The sequence below is a fragment of the Cervus elaphus genome, chromosome 9 (genome assembly GCF_910594005.1).
Source record: "Cervus elaphus chromosome 9, mCerEla1.1, whole genome shotgun sequence".
In the NCBI taxonomy this organism is placed as follows: Eukaryota; Metazoa; Chordata; class Mammalia; order Artiodactyla; family Cervidae; genus Cervus; species Cervus elaphus.
In genome coordinates, this window is record NC_057823.1 from 88,339,122 (window position 1) to 88,358,653 (window position 19,532).

General features: G+C 38.8%; 1 protein-coding gene and 1 long non-coding RNA gene across 8 annotated transcripts in view; one reads left to right on the forward strand and one right to left on the reverse strand.

The window, feature by feature from the left end:
• MEF2C (myocyte enhancer factor 2C) overlaps positions 1–15,945 on the reverse strand; it is a 174,558-nt gene extending 158,613 nt beyond the window's left edge. For 4 of the 5 annotated variants that reach the window (XM_043913568.1, XM_043913567.1, XM_043913570.1 and 1 more), the window contains exon 1: positions 15,757–15,892. The gene's annotated coding sequence lies outside the window, so the exon portion shown is untranslated. Of the gene's footprint in view, positions 1–15,756 lie in introns of all 5 variants that reach the window. The other variant, XM_043913572.1, reaches the window with a different exon arrangement.
• LOC122700593 overlaps positions 183–19,532 on the forward strand; it is a 173,237-nt gene continuing 153,887 nt past the window's right edge. Inside the window, exons 1-3 of one of the 3 annotated variants that reach the window (XR_006342817.1) lie at positions 183–368; positions 12,641–12,735; positions 17,037–17,098. This is a non-coding gene — a long non-coding RNA (uncharacterized LOC122700593). Of the gene's footprint in view, positions 369–12,640; positions 12,736–12,841; positions 13,386–16,422; positions 16,644–17,036; positions 17,099–19,532 lie in introns of those variants that run through there. The other 2 variants (XR_006342815.1, XR_006342816.1) reach the window with 2 other exon arrangements.

Here is a 19,532-nt window from a genome sequence, read left to right on the forward strand (position 1 = left end):
CAAGAAGGGGACTGGGATTCGGTACCCAAGAGCCCGCGTTAGAGACCCAGGCCGGGGACGCCTCTGGTTGCAGCAGTTCCCTCCGCTGAGTTACTGACTGCAGGCAGCAGCAGTCCCTCAGGTTGATTTGTGTGGAAAGGGAATCCTCGCCGGCTAGGCGTTCAGCAGAGGCGCAGCAGCCGCAAAGCCAGCCAATTATTGCCGGTCCTCCCCTCCAACCCCGCGCTCACGACCTACACACTCCTCGCTGGGTCGGTCTCCACTTCCCCCCCTACCCACGATCCCCCCCTGCGCGGACGGAGCCGAGGGGGCGGGGGGGGGCTCCCTCCCCGGGAGCGTTTCTAGAGCTCGGAGGCAGCTCGCAGGGGGTGAGTGCGCCACGTGCGAGCGCCCCGGGCGAGGAGGAGGCGGGCTCGGGCCCTTCTGGGGGCCTGCTGGGCCTGGGCGCGCGGAGGGGGAGCTCGGCGGGGCGTGCAGCGGGTGGCGTCTAACAGCGGGGCCTTCGGGGCTCGGGGGGGGTGGGGTGGGCGGTGGTCTTTGGGAGGGGGGCAGGCAGAGGGCCGGTGGCTGGGCGAGGAGGCCGCGTTTCGGGCTCCGGGGAATGGAGGAGGACGCAGACGCTGGTGGGGTGGGTTTTGCAATCGGGGGGCGGGGGGAGCGGTGGCGGCGTCAGTAGAGTTGCCCTGCTGGTCTGGGGTGGGGACCTGGAGGATATTTACCCTGGGTGGGCGAGAGACAGCCCCGCAGACTTTTCGGGGCGCGCTCTGAGCCCCGCACCGGGCGAGCCAACCCACGCACGTGCACAAAGCGCTGGCACGCGGTCCGCGGCGCCGGCGGCCCGAGCGCTCCAGCCCCGGGTGAGCCGGGGAGAGCGACCGCGTGGTGCGCGCCGGCCGGGCCGCCGCCCCGTTCCCGCGCCAGCCCCGCCTGCTTTCTCACCTGGCACACAGACAGGAAAAGGACGGCGTCCCCGAGCTGGATTTTTTTTTTTTTTTTTTTTTAACCTCACGTTCTCGGGGGTCCAAAGGACCGTTTTGCATACTTTTGAACTTTGTGGGAGAATGTGAGGGTGGGATATTTCAAAAGAACAGCATGTATACTATCTATGGTGAAACAGATCACCAGCCCAGGTGGGATGCATGAGACAAGTGCTCCGGCCTGGTGCACTGGGAAGACCCAGAGGAATCGGGTGGAGAGGGAGGTGGGAGGGGGGATCGGGATTGGGAATACATGTAAATCCATGGCTGATTCATATCAATGTATGACAAAACCCACTGGAAAAAAAAAATAATAATAAAAAAAATTTTAAAAAAAAATGACCAACCATTGGCTTTAGCAGGGAAGCTGCCTCAGTGGATGCGTTCGCATCTTGGCTAGAGAAAGGCCACCAGCTAGCTACAAGGAGAAATGGGATACGAGGGAGAAAACGCACACACAAAATCCCCCAAATGTCCTTCCCCCTTTCTTGTCTCTTTACTGGTTTGCACGTGAGAACCGAGCAGGGATCGCTTGGCTAATTATCATCATGAAATGGAAATGTCTGTGCTGTGTTTTGATCTGTCCGTGGAGCTCTGGGAAGATACGTGCTCCAAAGTCATGGTGGAGTGCCTGGGTGTTTCAATCAAAGGTGTAGAATGTTTATTTTGTCACGCCCTTGAAGCTATAAGCGGCTACCAATATGGCAGCCCCTGGCGCATGGGGTTCTTTCAGTTAATTAAACTTGTATAAAATTTAAAATCAGCTCCTCAGATATACTAGTCACATTTCAGGTGCTCACTAGTGGCTACCTTCCTTGACAGCCAGAGGTTGACCGTTTCCATCAGTACCGAAAGTTCTGTTAGAATGCGCTGCTGTGGAGTTTTAAGTGAATATTGGTAAGAGAAAGAGCCTGGTTTATGACACAAGTCAGATTTTAGGACACTCTTGGCATTTGTGTTTCTTGGCACTAGTGTGAAAAGTTGTAAAGTCAGAATTTCAGTATCTTCCTGCTGAAAGAGGTCTTAGGAAACACTTAACAGTAATTTTTTTACAGAGAAGGGAAGTTAGACGTGTGCCCCCAAATCATGACATCAATTTGGAAAGACGATAAGGTCACCTGACAAGGTATCGTACACTTTCTGCCAGACCAGGCCCATTGCCTGGAGTTGGTGAGGCAAATTAACTCTATAGAAAGGTGACCTGATGGAAGATTTTAGACAAGAATACCCTTTTACAAGAGAAAAATATTTCTAAGTATTGTTCCAAGAAGAAATTCCATTTAATAAAGTGTGTGAGAATAAGTAGGGAATAACACTATCTCTCAAACTAAAAATGTATTATTGGCAGTGTCATGGATTACATATAACGCTTTTTTAAAGAGACTAATTGGTATAACATTGTGCTTAGTTGTACTTAAAAATTCTGAGGAGATGGAATTACCTTTTTAAAGTAATAGCTAAAAGCACTCTTAAGGTCAGGGAAGAAGGTATTACATAAAGTGAGAATTGTTAGCAAAGCATAATCTTTCTCAAATTCGATGAGGGTATTATCAAATACATTGATTATGTCTTGGACTCATCACTAGCATGGCATTTGACTGGAAGTGTTTGTAACATGAACAAAACTTAATTACAAATTACAGTATTTGAGAGATGGAAGACAAAACATCATACAGATTTAGAGTCAAAGCACAAACTTTCTAACTTCAATGCTTTGGTTGGTTGGTTTTGCCATGATTATCCCCTATGTTTCTGTTATTTCAGGGTGAAATGTTGGTGTTAATTCTGGCCGTTTATGGTAATTAGCTTTTAAGTTAAGCTGACTCATTTGAAAAGACCCTGATGTTGGGAAAGATTGAAGGCAGGAGGAGAAGGGGACGACAGAGGATGAGATGGTTGGATGGCATTACCAACTCAATGGACATGGGTTTGGGTGGACTCTGGGAGTTGGTGATGGACAGGGAGACCTGGTGTGCTGCGGTTCATGGGGTCGCAGAGTCGGACACTACTGAGCGACTGAACTGAACTGAACTGAAGGACCCCTAAGATTTCAGATGAGTACTCATGAGTAATAGCTAATTTAAAAAAAAAAAAAGTTTTTTAAAGCTTGAATCATCTCCCGAGCTGATGTGTATTTGAATTGTTGTCTTATTCTTTTATTAATTTACCATTTGCCTGTGTTTCATGGTAGAAAGCATTCTTCCTATTCTTCTGAAATCTGATAGCCTAAGAGAATATCTTGTGAATTCTTCAAGTGCTTGCAGTGTGCTAGAAACTTCAACCTCTCCATGGCTGACTACCGAAAAGGCTAGTCTGGCTAGGGAGAATGTATGTGACCAAAAGCTAGCTGGCTCTGTCCTATGGGAACTGTATAGTTATGCACAGCTTACTGAACTACCCTTTGCCTTAGTTTCCTCATGGATAGAATATGGAACAGAAAGTGCTACCCTCAAAACTTTGTTAGGAGCATTCAGCAAGAAGTTCAGTGTGAAGCACAGAGCTAGGAAAGTGGTCAACTGCAGTAAAAGTTAGCCATTCTCCAGCAAAGAATTTCTACTTCTCCATCATTGGTTTCATTTTCCCCCATACCAGATAGTCGCACTAGTAAAAGTTGGAGAAATAGGTTGTCAGAAGGCTGTGGATTAGTTCTGGGTGAGCTCTATTTGTGAGTTTTGCCTTCAAGAGATAGAGATCTCTTTAATCCTAAAAGTTCCTGACTCAGCGGCTATAGGTGGCTTTATTTCCCTTCCACAGGCATCCTGAGAGATGGTTCCTTATGCTTGTTAGCTGTTTGGTTGTTGAAAAGGCGCTGGAAACTCCAAGTCCATCCTCTTTTCACCCTGGTTGACCTTTTTATGCTATTGTCAGCCAAGAAAACATTGATATCTTCGGTCTCCCACTAGCTTGAATTCTTCAGGGCAGAGCCTGCTCAGATTATCTCCTGAGGTCATTCCAAATGTCTGACGGCCATCTATGGCAGCAGGGCTGGGCGGAGGCCTGCCGGGAAAGAGGAGTCCGTGGAATGTCTAATGGCGCCTTCTGTTCAAGCAGAAGAACTCCTCGAGGTAGTTCCTTGTTGGACTCATGATCAACTTTACAGCTACATCTAGGAGACTGCCACTTCTTGAAAAACAGAAACCATAGCATTTTGCATTTTTTGTTTGTTTCATAAAGTCCCACTTGGGATGTGTGTGATTCCTATTGATGTCATGATAGGTATAAATATAGACTACAGGAAAAAAACAGACTAAAGATCATTAATAAACAGTTTATATCTGGTATTCATGTTAGCTGTCCTCATCAAGAACACCAAGTTAAGAGGTGAGATTCTTGAAAGGAGAGAATAAAGCTACCACATTACCTTGTTTCTTCTCTCTAGATAATTTTCCAAGTGATGGCTTTTTTACTTAGCTGAAAACTTACAAAGTTATTTCTAAACTATTTCATTTATAAGGTAAAATTTCAAACCAAACCAAACAATATAAAATTGTATTTTTTCAAGAAGGCAAGATCATGCATAGATATATATGTTTGCAATACTCACTAGATTGAAAAACAGAAAGATACATAATTATATCTATATTTCAGTTTACTAGAGAGAATTATTTTGCATTATTTGGGATGCAATCTCTCTATTTTGGAATATGATGAGAACTAAAAGTAAAATGCAATAAAACTTTGAAATTTAAGTTAGTGATTAAAACCAGTTTGTTTTTACCAGTGTATACTAGTTCATTGGGGCTCACTAGTGCCCTGGTGGCTTAGTGGTAAAGAATCTGCCTGCCAGCGCAAGACACGTGTTCAATCCCTGGGTCGGGAAGATCCCCTGGACGAGGAAATGGCAAGCCACTCCAATATTCTTGCCTGGGAAATCCCATGCACATAGGAGCTTAACAGGCTACAGAGTCACAAAAAGAGTCAGACATGACTTAGTGACTAAATAACAACAACTAGTTCATTGAGTCAAAGATCTAAACCAAAGAGGTCTGATTTCTTATTGAAAATTTTAAAAATGAATTTGTAGCTAAATATTTCTATATCAATAATATTCAGATTTGTAATACAAATGTATTTGTAGTATACGTACAAAAATATTACTGTCTTTTTAGAATGTGGGTGGGGCTTCCCTCATAGCTCAGTTGGTAAAGAATCTGCCCACAACGTAGGAGACCCCGGTTTGATCCCTGATTGGGAAGATCTCCTGGAGAAGGGAAAGGCTACCCACCCCAGTATTCTGGCCTGGAGAATTCCATGGACTGTGTAGTCCGTAGGGTCGCGAAGAGTCGGACACAACTGAGCAACTTTCACTTGAAATGTGGGTTGAAATAAGTAAGTTCACAGTACATAATGGCCACTCACTGCTTATCAGTGTTGGATCAATACTGTATTAACTCCTTTATAAACTTTTTATCTAAATAACAGTCTCTTAGAAGGTACTACTATTCTCCCATTTTATACATGTTTAAAACTAAAGCTTAGACAGGTAATGTTACCTGCCTCAAGTCACATAACTCCTAAGTGCCAGACAAAGGATGTGAAACTATGTTGGTTTGTTTCCAATAGATGTCCTTAGCTACAGTGCTTACTGCTTCATTATACTTGTAAACCTTTGCTCACTTACAGGGATGATGAGAGCAGGGCGTGATATAATCGACACTTTTTCCCAACCAGAAAATATTTTACAAATATGTATCTAACCCTGTGTCATCCTCTTCAGGGTAGAGGCCTTAGGAGGTTATTTGCTTATTTCAGTGATGAAGGCTCAACAGAAATATCCTTAGGAATTTGTTCTGCAGTCTTAACAGTCTGATTGTTAGCAAATCATTATCATTAAGGATGAATTTGTTGCTGAAACTAAATCCAAACCAAATGTAATGAATAAGGTGCTTGATAGAAACTATGATGTGATTATAAAGCAGCAGACTATTTGATATATGATATTGGTGTCCTAAATTGACGCTAATCACAGATTCAAAAGGGAAATTTCAAGTGTGTCCCTTATATAAATGTGGTATAGCCTTTAAGGAGACGTTTTGGTGAGTAACACTCATGAAAGGTCTGATAATTTTTTAAAAAGTCAGTTTCACTAATGAAAAGTTGTGCATCATGGTAGGAACATTATGGGAAATACCTTTTTGGAGAATGTACAACAGACAGGAAAGAGTAAATCAGAGACCCTGGGTTAGAATCCAGGCTCAGACACTGAATAACCATCTGACCTTAATTTTCTAAATGTCCTTGTTGTAAAATGGGGAAAGTGATGGGGACTTCCTGGATGAGAACAGGGAATTTTGCTGACAAGAGTACATGAAACTGTATTTCCGTAGCCACTTAGTGCTTGGCATATAGAAAATCCTCAATAAATGTTAGCTATCATTATACTGTTCACTTTCAAGGACTATCCCATATTCCTGAAAAACATCTCAGTGTCCGTTATCTTAAAATTTTAGAAGACCACTTCTTTTCTGTCAGCTTCCATGTTTCAAAGCAGTTTTATTTCATATTAGAGCATTTCATATTTGAAATAAATATAGAACATATTTGGGCTTCCCAGGTGGCGCTATAAAGAACCTGCTTACTAATGCAGGAGACATAAGAGATGTGGGATTCAGTCTCTGTCTGGGTGGGAAAGATCTCATGGAGGAGAGCATGGCAACCCACTCCAGTATTCTTGCCTGGAGAATCCCATGGACAGAGGAGACTGACAGGCTACAGTCCGTGGGATCGGAAAGGATTTGACACAACTGAAGTGACTTAGCACACATGCATAAGACATATTTATGACCATATGTTGATCAAACCAATATACATTATATCAAGAAGTCTTATGTTTTGGGATGACCAATTTATATTATCCTCATCAGTGTTCCATGTAATATTCTTCTCAAAGACTTTTTTTTTGTAGTCATGTGACTTTAGCAGACTTATGAAAATAATTATATATCCATTTGCCCAGAGTAAGGCTACATCGGGCTTCCCTCATAGCTCAGTCAGTAAAGAATCTGTCTGTGATGCAGGAGACCTGGGTTCGATTCCTGGGTCGGGAAGATCCCCTGGAGAAGGAAATGGAAAATCCCACGGACAGAGGAGCCTGGCGGGCTACAGTCCACTAGGTCGCAAGAGTCAGACACAACTTAGCAACTAAACCACCACCACCACCAAGGCTACATCGGAATAATCAGACAGTTTCTAAATTGATTATTGATGACATGATCTTACTCTGCAATTTAAGGAAACTTAGCATTAATATGTAGAGTATTATACTATTAAGTATTTTTATAAGTATTTTTATATAAGTATTTATTATACTATTATTTATATTAAGTATTTATTATAGATATACTTCCTGTTCAAGCTGAGTTTTTAAGTCCTTTCCGATCAATACTCTCTGCGTGGTGGAGGCAGTAGGTGAGGCGGCTGAGACTTGTCTCTGTCTCCCTGCTTCCCTCCACTCCCCTTCAGCCTGTCCTCCTCTGCCCTCTGACATGCTCCGCTCACCCAGCAGCCATGCTTCAAATCAATAACAGCCCTTTGCTGAGCGCCCCTGTCCCCTCACGGCTCTCCCTGATGTGACCCACGAGGTCCTCTCCTTTCCGCAGAAGCCCCCGGGATGCTCCTGGCTTGTGTTCTGCCAGAGGGGCTGGTACTCCAAACCCACTCCCTCAGTGACGCAGTAACAACGCGTTGCTACTCCTTTCAATGAACTTCTCTTCCAGAGTTTTCTGCGAAGGGTTCAAAATCCAAAGGAGTATCTGTGATGCCTGAGGTTCCACAGATGCCCTGCCGCGTTGGTCTGGAGATGTTTCGGGGAGGAGACTGAATACATCTCCCGTTTGTTTGCTGACAGAGACGTGTCCTGGGTGCAGGTCAGGGGCAGCCTGGCTCTCACTTGAGGAAGAAATGCTACTGTTTTCGAAAAGGTGCGAATTGAAAAACACGTTCTCTGTCAGCAGAATATCCTGATGCTTGAGAATTTGTCTGCTTACTATTTAAAATAAAAACCCAGCGCTGTCTGGGTCCTGCAGTTCTGGTCGCCTCTTCTGTCCCCTCTCTGCACATGGGCGTTGCGTGTGCTGCGACCACAGCCTCCTCTGTCGTTCTTGGTCTCACCCTGGGCGCACTCCCTTTTGTTCCCACTCCAACAGCTCCCAGAGCTGTAATTAGCGATTATTCTTCCAGAAACATCTTGAAGGAGGTATAAGAACCCTGTGTTAAGAACAATGTTGCTTCCTGGATGAAAGGATGAATTTGGTAGGGCTGGGGAGAGGTACAAGGTTGGAGGGGAAAATGCACTCTGCCCTTTCCTCTGCGAAATCCCGGATAAAGCCTCTTCCTATGTGCAGAGGTGGGGCACATAAATTCAATATTTCTCAAGCTTGTATAGCGCTAAACCTGTAAATATGGAGCATCTATATCAAATCAGATCACTTTATTCAGAAAGGAAATATTTTAAGTAAAAGATTTTAACGCTACTTAAAGTGGGGCAGTAACAAACATTCCACAGTTTTTGTGTTCCTTTTGGCCCCTTTAAAAATGGCTAAATAGCCAATCAATATACTCCCAACTTTTTAATTTCCTTCCCTTTCTTACTTTCGTTTTGCCTTTCCTTCATCTTTTCTGCTCTATCTTTTTATTTTCAGTTGTTGATTTTTTGTCTTCAGTTATAAACTCCGTAAAACGCCCTACCATGGCTGGCTATTAATCAGATTTTTTTCATTGCTTTGGAAAACTACATTTTTTTGTTTCAGAACCATAGGATTTCATTAATAATATTTTCTATTTATCTGAATCACTCCAAAATAAAATAATGCTAACCAAGCTGCTCATTTCCTAAACAACCTGTGATGTATACTATAGGCAATATGGTCATAGAAGAATTTCTATGATTATTTTTATTAATCACTGTAATTGCTCTTTGATTACAATGATGATTAACTCACAGCAAATAAATCACATGCTTATCTTGTTTATCTGGTATTTGTGAAGGATTTGTGTTCATCCATCCACGTGTCCTCACCTCACTGTTACGTAGCTGTGAGGTTCTAGTTTGTGTAGCCTATGGCAACAAAAATGACTCAGACACGGGAGAATAAAGCCTGTGGTTTCCTTACATCATAGCTAGGCTGTAACCTCTTCAACTTCCTAGGTCAGTGATGATTAACTGAGTATTCCAAAACGTGAATGTCTGTGTCTACACATTCATAATAACCACTGTCTGTGCTGTTGTTTATGACTTCCTGAAGAGTCAGTTCAAGCCATTTTTCATATTTCAAGCTATACTATCAGGTGCCTGAAACTTAAGTAGAGCTTGAGAATGACTTTTGGCGTATTCAGTAGTATGGTAAATTTCATCATTTGCCAATGCACATAAAAATAATTAAACTACTTAAGCACAATTATATCAGATAGTAAACAGCAATGGGCGTGTAACATCTGTACCTGTTTCCATATGTTCACTTTGATCATTTGGATCTTGAGATCCCTAAGTTCTAGTTTTCTTGCTACCATAGAGCAGGAGAATTGACCCTCATTAAGAAGAGAAAGCTGTGGTAAGGACTGAACAATTTAGTGCAGAGAACAGCTTAGCAGAATGCCCAGATTTCTGGGCCCCACCTCAGGCCCACTGGGCCTCAATCACAGGAATCAGCATTTTGACTAGCTCCTCCAGTATCTCTTATGTACATTTTGTTTGCAAGCTACTGCTTGAATGTGCATGCGTGCTTAGTCGCTTCCGACTCTTTGTGACCCCATGAGCTGTAGCCCGTCAGGCTCCTCTGTCCATGAAATTTTCCAGGCAAGAATATTGGAGTGGGTTGCCATTTCCTTCTCCAGGGACTGCTTGAATGTAGGGGTGAACATAAAATCTGTGAAGTCCTAATCCCATAACCTTACCTTTTCTCCATTATTCATTCCTGGCCTCCCAACTTCTCTTAACAAGTTTTATGAAACTTTTAAGTTAATGAATGCCTTTCAAAATAGTAAAAATGAGAGTTCAAAATGGTACAGATTTTTTCCGTCACCTGTCTTGGTTCATATTATAAACAAACAAAAAAAACATGCCACATGTATTCTACCCATGATAGTTAGAAAACTGGTTGAGCCATGTGTGGACCTAATTGTCCTACGTTTCTGTACACTTCTTCATCTTAACTTATTGAAGGGGAAGTGCTTATTTTCCTTGGGTGGAGTATGTTCCTGGGATCCCAGAATCTCAGCAAAACCGGTAAAATGAGCTCTGGCTCCAGGAACCTCTACCTTTAGTGACAACTGGCTGGCAAACACACGCCTGCTTCTGTGACCACCAGCTGCTATGAGCCCAGATTCCCTACACCCAGGGCCAGCGGTGTTCTTGATCACATTAAGAAATGTGACTTTTCCTGAAAGAAGCTTTCAATCAGTACAAATGTCCCTTACTTCCTCCTAATTACCTCTGTGCCGAGCCATCAGGAGAACCCTTCACAACATGGGCTTCCGAGGCCACACAGGGATCCACATTCCCAGGCTTTTAACCTCTCTTCATACCCAGCTGCTGCCATTAGCCTCTCTTGGACATAGATATTTTTAACACTTCAGATAGGGGGGCCTCTACCACGCCTGTTTCTTGTACCAGTGTTTTTCTGACAAACAGACATATTCACGTGCTGGCTTACATTTTTTTTTTCCATTAAAAAAAAGTCTCCCTATTGTATAGCACAGGGAACTATATTCAGTATCTTGTTATAACCTATAATGGAAAAGAATCTTTCAGATTCTTCTTCAAAGAATATATGTATGTATATATATATATATATATATATATGTATTTATAACTGAATCACTTTGCTATACACTTTTAACTAACAGAACATTGTAAGTCAACTATACTTCAATTAAAAAAAAAGAATAGGAAAAAAAGTGTCCTATTTTATAATACTGTAAACGTTAAATGAACATTAAGTCCTTTGTGTCAATTCAGGCCTATAGAATACACTGAAAAATTCAAAGCTATGTGTGATAATATCATCCCTGGGTAAGACCTTGCATGTTTTGTTACCAGGGTACCCAAGTTGGAAAAATATAGCCAACTGAACAGTAGTGTATTACAGAGTGATTTTGTTTTGTCTGCTGATTTCATAGGTTAATACTGTTGTTTTAATTATTTGGAATGCTGACATTGTGGGCTACTCACAGCAGTAGGGAGAGGGCAGGGCAAGCCATTGCTGACAGGAACCCACCAATATGGCCTAGAATCCTTTTGGGATGTGCAGCAGAGGAAACCCCTTCTGTTTAAAAACTAAAACTTCCTTTCCTGCGATTTACACATAGCCCAGCAAAGAGTCTCATCCATTCCAGTGACAAAATTACTAAGCAGTGAGAGACAGCTCAGCTGCCTGCTTCTGCTCTGGTGGACAACAGTCTTCAGCTCTACAGAGAAAACATTTATGATCCTTCAAAGGCAGACGAGGGACAAATCATTCACCCTCACTAACAGCCCTTTGAGATACAGGGGAATGATTGAATTTATTTGAAAGTCTTGTGATTTTGCATATTTTGCTTTGACATCCCTGTCTTTCCCAATTCTTAGGAATGGATATTATTTACTGATTATTTTGCTTGCAATTGATTTGCATACTGTTATTGCATATTGTTAAATGGTTTGCTGATTAATGACTAATGTTGATTTGGACTAAATGTAATAGAATAAGCAAATTCATTTGTAAATTTAGATATATAATTTAGTTGCTAAATGATATCATAGAGCTGTTGGAGATTATTTTAGACTAATTCCTTGCAGGGAAACCCTGTCCAGTTTCCTCCCATATCTGATAACAATGTTTTAAGTTCCCCCCCCACCACCTCCTTTTTAAAAAATTTCATTTCCATGTTTGGATTTTAAAGCAGACACTTCTCAAAGGCAAATATTTCTCCAAAGCCCAGGGTTAACATAAATTATTTTACATTTAGAACATGGTAGATATATTCTAAACAATTTCTATTCTGAAGGGTCAGAAAACATTTGACTGTATCCCCATGTCCTTGAATCAGTGTATTGTGCAGTATTATAAAAAACTCATAGCATTATGACTTTTTATTAATATAATTAGATGAATAAATACAAAACACTCATGTTAATACAGGATTATTGAGTTATAGAATTTCTTAGCTGTTAGAAAACACTTGCTGATGAGGCCTCTTGGGTCCAGAGAAGTTTAGTAATTAACACACACACACACACACACACCATCTAGTCAGTTGTTGAGCCAGCTATATGAACCGTTTAATATATTCTTCTTTTGAGTATTCTATTATACATATGCTTATACTTTGGTATATTTGGTATTTTTAATTATCCCCTAATATATAAGAAATTTTCAACCTGAACTTTTCATTTCTACATTCATCTTCTCAACATTTATGCTGCCATTGATTATATTTTACTTCTGCTATTTCATAAGCACCATAAATATTTTCAGTTTAGAAATCATTTTAAATAATAAAGAGAATCTAAAAAATTTATACCATAGATATCTTAATGTATTTATGCTATTTTATTAAATTATATTTTACTATGCTCTGATAAAACTGTATCTCTCTAGTAAGGTATTAAATTTGGTAACTGAAAATCATTCTCCAAAGGAATGTAAGTCACATTAATTTTTCATGTATACTTTTTTAACTTATAGTTTGACAGTCCACATGTTTAAGTCTAACAGAAGAAAACAAAAATCAGTGGATATGAAGTTATGAGACAGACTCAAGTCTACATCTACATCCTCAGGTTGGTGACCTTGGATGAATTTCATTTTTGTGCTTCTGTTTCATTTTCTTTAAAATGAGTAGTTGGAAGCTTCAAAGACTCTTTCAAAGATTTCATGGGCTTAAAAGAAGATTTGATTGAAAGATATGCATGGCCATTATTATCTCACAGCTCAGTTTATTCATGGACACATACTTGTTACATACATCTGAAGTCTCCTTAAGGAAATGAACTCTTTGTGGATGTGATACTTGGCCATTGAGAGAAGTGGAATAAATAAGAAAAAGAAGGGGGAACAAGTTAGTGACAAAGGAGCCATGGTAAGCAATTAAAATGATTCCTCTTTTACTTCTTTATATCTACAGTCTAGTTATTCCTATTGGAAAACCTACTGGCACCAGGTATGATCAACAGGGATGAGTAATATGTAATTTTTATCTTTACTGGGTTACTTTTGGCCCACAGACAGTTGACAGCTGTCAGTCAGGTGGCTGGTCAATGAGGAGATACATATAAAGCTGCCAAAGTATTTTTGTTTCTTTAAATACTTACAAGTAAACCATTTTAGCTGGAAACTTCTTTGTCCTGTAATTAAATATATTGATATTCGGAATATGACTTATTGAAGTTATTTGCCTGGAGAACCAAGATTTTCCCTATGACCATATAAGGTAAACAAAATGTTTTTCAAATGTCTTTCTGAAAGGGGAAAATAATTATTTTTTCTCCACTAAAAACTGTCCTTAAGATACAAAGATGTATTGCAAATAATGCTTAAAGTACATGTATTTTAAAATTAAAGTTTTAGGGCATATATGAGTCATTGCAACTTTAAGCCAAGTTTCTGACTAAGACTGATTAAAAGAAACCATCCCCATACATTGTGGGGGGTTGGCATAGGTATTTTTCTGACATGAAAGTTGAAGGTTTATCAGAAAGGACAAACATGTAGTTGCATGTTGAACTAGGAGTTAAAACTTTTTCTCATAATTAAAAGAATTTATCATAGAATTTTAGATTAAGCCAATAATTTAGGGCAGGGTTAAAAAGATAAATTTTAGTTATGTAGAAATATTTGGGCTGTACCTAACAATGTTTCTCATAGGTTCAGTCACACTTAAATAATTCACTAAAGTCATAGAAAATAATTTGGAAGAAGTTTTTGTATTGCTTATACTTGGTGTTAATGACAAGTATTATTATAATTATAGCCAATTGTATTGCATATAAAAATTTAATAAATACAATTCTGAAGTTGACTTAAAAATATATGTTCAGTTTTGCAGTAGTCATCTTTCAAATTGAGTCCTTTCTTTCAAATATAGTATTTAACAGACCAGATAAAAAAAAATTATCAAATACATGGAGTGCATATTCATTCTTTAAGAGGCTAAGGAAGTTATCTAAAATTTTCAGTGACCATGGTTACTCAGGTGCCAAAATCAATATGATGAAGTTGATAAAATATTACATAAAAAGAGCAGTTTGAAACCGCAATAAATACATGAATTTTTTAAAAAATAAAATGCACTTTACTTTTCTAAACCACATTCTACATGTAATCATTTATAATGAAAATCATATCTGAGTTTTGAGATTGCAAAATATTGTTTCATTAAAATGTAGATAAGACTATGTTTTAAAAACATTAGGTTTTTTTTGGTGGGGTGAATAATTTCTGGTAATTTTTTAAACCACACATATTTCATAATTAAACAGCAATTAAATTAATTTGAAAGAGAATGATACATATAAATTTGTGACATACCTGTGTCATCATTGACCTGAAAATTGTTTTAGATATAGTGGTCATTTAAAAATATCAGACCTTGTTATTGTCCCACTGTGTGAGAATGTGTTAAGCATATAGATTGAAAATTATTTATGGGATCATCAGAGTAAAACAGTTGTCTTATAGAATTAATTTATACTGGTAGGAGCATTTCTCTTCTTAAGCACCACCAGTTCTACCCCCCACAGCCCAGAAAATTGATTTTATGCATAATAATTTATAGCATTCTTGATAAATGTATGCTGTGCATCTTTTACATTCATTAGTCCATGTTGCTTGCAAATATGGAATTTGGTTATTAAAGTGGTTTCATATGTTTACTATGTATAGTCCCTAGCTTTAAGCTCCTTACTTGCTTAAATAAATGTTTTCAATTTGCTATAATACAACAATTTGTAGAGAAATGCTGTGAAGCATAGTTAAAAGAATGAGTCCTTGAAATAGAATCACTTTTTAAAAATATGTCCTAACATGTGGTCTCATTTTTCCATATTTTGCATTAATTAAGATCCTATTCTGAAAAAAATATTTTTGCCTAAACTTTTGAATTCATAAAGTAAAAATACCAAGTATATAAAAGTGCTAATTTTGGAAATCAGTGACGTAAAAACATGCTTTAGTAGTGTATTGTTTATTCTGAAGACTTTCCTCTAAAGAAACTCTTTGTAATGAGAAAATGTTGCCATTCCTATTTGTTAAATATTCTGTGCAATACATGTTTTAAAGATTTATTAAAAATAAAATTAATTTCATATTCTCTCTAATCATATTCCTGTCACATGCACACATAAAATATTCTAGCCCATGAAACTTTTGAAAAGAGCATGTACCATTTCACATTTTAGTTTGGAGAGTTATTGAAAAATAACATTTTATTTAGAATGAATAGATTATGACAGAATTAGATTAAAAGGCGTCGAAATGATATTTATGTATTTATTTGAATAGTCTCCTATCATATATATAATTAATTCTTCATCTTTCAGATACTGAAGAGAGTAGTGAGTGAGAACAACATTAAAAATATAAAGTATTTTCTTAAAAAAAAACTTTGTTCTTTCCTCTAAAAAACTGTCAAATGGTAACAGCCCTACTTTCTACGCCAGGAAAACCCACTGTTGGGTTAGTTGGCTCTGATTCCAATGGTCTCATCAGCTTTCTGAACGTAGGTACCTCAGCAGTGCCTCTTCCAAGATAACAAAATGAACTTTTAGAGATTAAAAAAATACATTTTGGCAATTGAAACTCACCAGCGCCTTTCTGCTTCTCCAGGAAGTTGTACCCGTCAGCACCTGCTGAGGGCTTTGTTGTCCAAACTCTGACAGGTAAAAAAATTCCTGTAGAATAAAGCCAGACCAGCTGGCTTTGAAGAGAAACCCCCCAGTTTGGGCTGCGTTGCCTGCTCTCCTTTTCTATGAAGACCCAGGCTTTCCCCCCTTGATCGTCAGGCCGTAAGATGCGTGATCCCTGTGCACAAGTGTCTGGCAGGCCGAGGAGCACCTGTTTCTGTCACTCCGGGGTAAATTTAGCTGTAAAGGTATCACTGACAACCAGACCTTTGTCAGAGCTGGCAAAAGAACACAGAGCTGCTGCCCTCCCCTCCCCCGCCTCCGAGCCCCTTCGCTGCTCGTTCAGATGGAAAATGTCAAATCGGAAGTCTATCCAAAATCATTCCTGAAAAAATGAGATTGCTTTCATATGGTAAAAAGTAAGTTTCCTTATTTCGCATAGACTTCAAAATTACATTTCCAAGAATAATCTTGGAACAAGACGAGTTTTTGTTCAATTAATTGTGGCTGGAAACTTTTTAATGGAAACCTAGCACACACTTACTTCATTTCGGGTTATTAAATCGCGTGAAGCGTTCAAGTTAGTTGCCATTCTTCGCTGTAGCTCATTTGTTCTTTTTGATCCAAAGAAATATTAGACGGTTAAAACTCATCACATAGGAGGGATTAATCATGCTACCAAAATTAGAAAGCATGTTCTGAGAGACTGAATGTCCAAATTGTATACTCGTAGCACTTAAACGATTGGGACTCAAGGATCCCACGACAATATTTAAAATGGCAGCTAAGGAAACCCTGAAGTGTTTAGGAGTCGGCTAAAGCTAGAGTTCTCTTACTCTTTGACTACGGTAAGGACATTTATCCTTTATGTGAATTTTTTAGATTAACTTCTTTATTGATGCTTCAAGAACAATTCTTTTTGAAGTAAAAGAGAGAGGCAGGCAGTGTTCATTGATACATCTGACATCAATATAGTAGTCAAGATATATAAAGCAGCCCAAGGAGTAATGTGCTTAGCCATGGCATTCAGAGTTTCTGCTTTAATAATTATGATTCCTTCAGTGGTGTTAAAAAGAATTGTGCAAAGTACCTGTTCTACTGTATTATTGCTGTTTACAAGGGTTGGGTGTGACGAGAAAAATAAATCTAGGTCAAAATCAAAAGTGCTTTGTAAAATAAACAAAGTTCTTATTTACTTACTATGTATAAACAGCCACTCACCAAGCCTCATTTCTCCACAGGGCACCACTTTCAGATAAAAACATAGACCTGAATGGCATCATCCAGTATCCAAGGAAACCATGTAAGTACCTCTCTCACTGTGTACTTCTCTTATTCAGAGTTTAAAAGCTTGGCTGAGTACTGAATAAGTGAGTGTTTTTATTTAATAATTATATGGAAGGCACTTTTTAGGAGCTTGCTAAAAAGAAACAGGTTCTTGATTGTTATGTGCATCATAACAAAACCATTATGTTTTGATCATATTTCATAAAATTATGTATTTAGTCACAACCTCTCCATCAATTCTCATTCTTAGGTACAAAACAGCTACTCAAAGTCCTAATGAATTGAGAGTTTCCAACTTTTCAAAGACCCATTAGTGTCTGAGAGACAGTATTTCAGAGGCCTTGTGCCAGGAGTAGTTACCTAATTGTAATAAAACTTCTTAAGTTTTAAAAATTAAGAAAAATGACTTGGAAAATTGGTATTTTGTTGGTAAACATTTGTAGCAGTTTATTTGGTTTCGGACTTGCTTGGGAAGTGTGCAAGGGAACAAAGAGATGTTAAGTATTTAAATGACCCAAAGAATCTTGAAAGCAAGTGTAATTTCCAAAATACAAAACTCTGTTTGCAGAATGGTTTGGGAGGTTGGCATAGCATTTTTATTCTTTCTTTTTTTTTGCCCCCAGGCTGAGGTATATTCTGTGGCTAATTTCAAGGTGCTAAGTAATTTTTTAGGAACTATGGAATCTTCTATGGAAATTTAGTTTCACAACAACGTGCTGTTCTGGTGAAAGATTCATTTCTAAAATAATTGGATTATTCTATCAAGTATTTCTTTACCTGGACTTTATTATGTTTTTCATATATGACCTTTGTACTTTTAAAATCAAACTATTTTTAATACTAAGTGATTATTCATTACACTTTACTTTTTGATGAAAATACTTAAAAGTATGTTCATTTAATTACAGACCTCCTTTCTTACCACGTGGATCAACTACATGGTTTAACCAGTCTTTTAAACACAGATGTATTACTTTTCTCAAGGTTTTCAGGAGTTGTGTTTAAATGCAGCTGGTTTAGCCCTGTGATTTGGGAGTTTTTCATATTGTTTGTATTTACTTTTGTTACTGTTATATTTCTGTCTTTGCTCTGCCACATGGTTCACTGCTAAGCATGAGTAACAGAGATGATCTCACTAACATTTTTCTCCACTAAATTAGACAAACCCTTCACCTGGTCGGAAGACCTGGCTAGGCTGTGAGGTTTTTGTTTAATGCTGGTTCTGAACTTCCCTAGTGTGGAGTTGGAGGCCTGAAATACTGTGCTATCCATCAACTAGGAACGCCTTGCCACAAAACGCAGGTCAGGCTATCGCTGGGTAAACCTTGAAGCAGAGCAGGGTTAGAGCAGATCGTTATAAAGGAAGAAAAATGCAAATTGAAAGGGAAAACTAGCTAATGTTATAATTCCTTATCTTGAGGAAATGGAATTTTAAAAAATTCCATTCTTCGTGTCGCAAGAGGAAAAAGAAAATCTACTCTGCAGTGCTTATGGCACAACTTTAACCAGTTACATTATAATATGGATTTTCCAGGAAAATCATTTAAATTTGAGAGGTTTAATTTAACCTCCTATACCAGAGGAAAAATGACTTAACAGAAATAAATTGGTCTGTGCACATCAGTTCATCAGTAGTGGTCTCTCTAACAAAGACCGTCATTATTCAGTAGAAACTTTCTGTGATGATGGTCGTGTTCTCTATTTGCACTGTTCAGTATGGTCACCGACGGCGGTATGTGTCTGTTGAGCACTTGAAACATGGCTTGTGCAAAGGAGAAGCTGAATTTTAGGTTTTATGTAACTTTAATTACTTTAAATTTAGATAGGCCATATGTGACTAGTGGCTACTGTACTATATTTTGCTTAATCAGAAATTAAAATACCCTCTTGCAAAGAATTTTTAAACCTTTTTAATCCTTTGATATTCTATCATATAATGTCATTTTTATATTTGCTTTACTCTTTGAATTATCATTGTAGTGAAATTTTTATAATTTTTCCAGAGATAAATGTCTTTAATAATATTGATGGGAAGACATTATAACATTGTTTTCTAAGCTTTGGGTAGCAGCTTTTAAAATGGCTATGGTAGACAAGACTATGTCTAAAAAGAAAACACTTTAATGAAAGTTCTAAATGTTGTTCAGTTGCTCAGTCCTGTCCGATTCTTTGCGAACCCATGGACTGCAGCACGCCAGGCTTCCTTGCCCTTTACTCAAACTCATGTCCGTAGAGTCAATGATGCCATCCACCATTTCATCCTCTGTCGCTCCCTTCTCCTCCTGTCTTCAATCCTTCCCAGCATCAGGGTCTTTTCCAGTGGGTCAACGCTTCACATCTGGTGGCCAAAATATTGGAGTTTCAGCTTCAGCCTCAGTCCTTCAGATTAATATTCAGAGTTGATTTCCTTTAGCATTGACTGGTTTGATCTCTTTGCTGTCCAAGGAACT